Source organism: Arachis ipaensis, chromosome B8 (genome assembly GCF_059453495.1).
Source record: "Arachis ipaensis isolate K30076 ecotype BB chromosome B8, ASM5945349v1, whole genome shotgun sequence".
NCBI lineage: Eukaryota > Viridiplantae > Streptophyta > Magnoliopsida > Fabales > Fabaceae > Arachis > Arachis ipaensis.
This window is the reverse complement of record NC_142443.1, coordinates 108924010-108926064: the sequence shown is the minus strand read 5'-3', so window position 1 is coordinate 108926064 and position 2055 is coordinate 108924010. Positions and strand designations below refer to the sequence as shown.

Below are 2055 nucleotides of genomic sequence, written 5' to 3'. Positions count from 1 at the left end.
GCAATCTGCAGAAATAACAGAAAATGCTGGGGGCAATTTCGGGCCAAGTTTTGACCCAGTTTTCGGCCCAGAAACACAGACTAGAGCCAAGGAACGTGCAGAGACTCAACACACATTCTCATTAGCATAGTTTTAGTTTTAGATCTGAATGTAGAGAGAAAAACTACTCTTCCTCTAGGTTTTCTTTACATTCATAGTTTTATAGTTTTATGCTTTCGCTTTGGATATTGAAGAGTCATCACCTCTGTTGAAGTTACTATTCTAGTTTGTTTTCTTATTCCCTTATTATTCCATATTCTTAATTCTTGTTTAGAGTTACAATTGGATTATTTTTAGAATTTATTAATGCAAAGGATTTCTTTTATTTTTTATTAATTTGTAGTTATTGTCTATCATGTCTCTTTTCTATTCCCTACTCCCAACAACAAAGATGGTATCCATGTTGATAGAGTAGACTCCCAACTTGACATGGGGGTTGATTAAGAGAAGACACTTGAGTTGGAATGCTCAAGTGATTAGTTAAATTGGAAGATGTTGGCTAATTATGTATTTACTAACGCTACACCTTCCCAAGGGAGAGGACTAGGATTTGCGAATAAGAGTTAGCTCAATCACTTGACTTTCCTTTATTTAGTAAGGGTTAACTAAGTGAAAATAACAACCTTTATACTACACTTGAGAGAATTCCAACAAGGATGGAACTTCCAATTAATCATTCTCCCAGTCAAGGCTTTTTAATTAGAATATATAATTCTCTTTTAATTTACAGTTATTTATTTTCTGTCATTCAACTCTCAAAATTCTCGAAAAACTCCTGATTTATAAGATAGCACCCTTTTGTCAACTCGTTGGTAGACGACCTGGGACTCATACTCCCAGTATTTTTATTCTAATTTTGTGACAACCTTTCTAAATTGATGAGCGAATTTTTGCTGGTTAAGAACTATACTCGCAACGTATTTCTAATTTGAATTCTTAATTGACTGACATCCGCCACCATCGATTTTTGGCGCCGTTGCCGGGGAGTTGCAATTGTGTGCTAAATTATTAATTAGTGTACATATTTTTAATTTTTGCATATTTTATTTTATTTTATTTTATTACCATGAGCTGTATGTTTCTTTCATTGAATGACTCGTTCACTGCCTGATCCGAGCTTAGCCGCATTTGATCCTGAAATTGAAAGAACTCTTTCACGTATTAGGCGAGCTCGGCCCAGGTTAGCCTCTGAGGGTGGTGAAGTAATTATTATCAATTCACCAGTCTCTTCTGAGGGCGAATCTGAAGCTCCATCTGTGGAAGAAACAAGCTCCGTCTCTACTAATCCGGCTGATTTAGGTGCAGGTAACATGGCGGCCCCCAGGAGGATCACTCTCCAGGAGGCAGGAGCCCCAGACTTTACTCTGCAACCGTATCAAGTGCGTCATCCAAATCTGGCTGCAGATTTTGAACTGAAGACTGCATTAATCAACTTGATGCCCAAGTTTCATGGCTTACCTGCTCAGGAGCCTATCAAGCACCTAAGGGATTTTCAGACAGCCTGTTCTACTGTTAGGCGTCATGCTGCAGATGAAACTTCTATTTTGCTGACCGCCTTCCCGTTTTCTCTTGAGGGAAAGGCGAGGGAGTGGTACTACACTCAACCTAAAGTGACCTTCAATAACTGGGATACGCTCAGGAGAGAATTCCTGGAAAAATACTTTCCAATTGAAGTTACAGATAGACTAAGGAAGGAGATCTCTTGCATTATTCAAGGTGAACCAGAGACTCTTTATGAGTACTGGAAGCGCTTCAAGAATCTTCTGGATGCATGCCCCCATCATATGATTGACAAGTTGGTGTTGATCAGCTACTTCACTCAAGGCATGAAGCCTCGGGATAAAACTACATTAGATGGTGCTAGTAATGGTTCTCTGAAAAAGTACAAGACCGTAGATGAAGCATGGCAACTGATCAGCGACTTAGCTGAGTCCACTCAGAATCACAGGCACAGGAACAGCCACTCAAAGGCAGTTGCAGAGGTTTCCTCTAGCAGTGAGACTACTGCCGTCACAC

General features: G+C 39.6%; 1 non-coding gene across 1 annotated transcript; it reads right to left on the bottom strand.

The window, feature by feature from the left end:
• Positions 1-1721: 1721 nt before the first annotated feature.
• LOC148549199 (small nucleolar RNA R71) lies at positions 1722-1829 on the bottom strand. Its single transcript, XR_015898224.1, has one exon. It is a non-coding gene; the product is annotated as a small nucleolar RNA R71 (small nucleolar RNA).
• Positions 1830-2055: the final 226 nt, after the last annotated feature.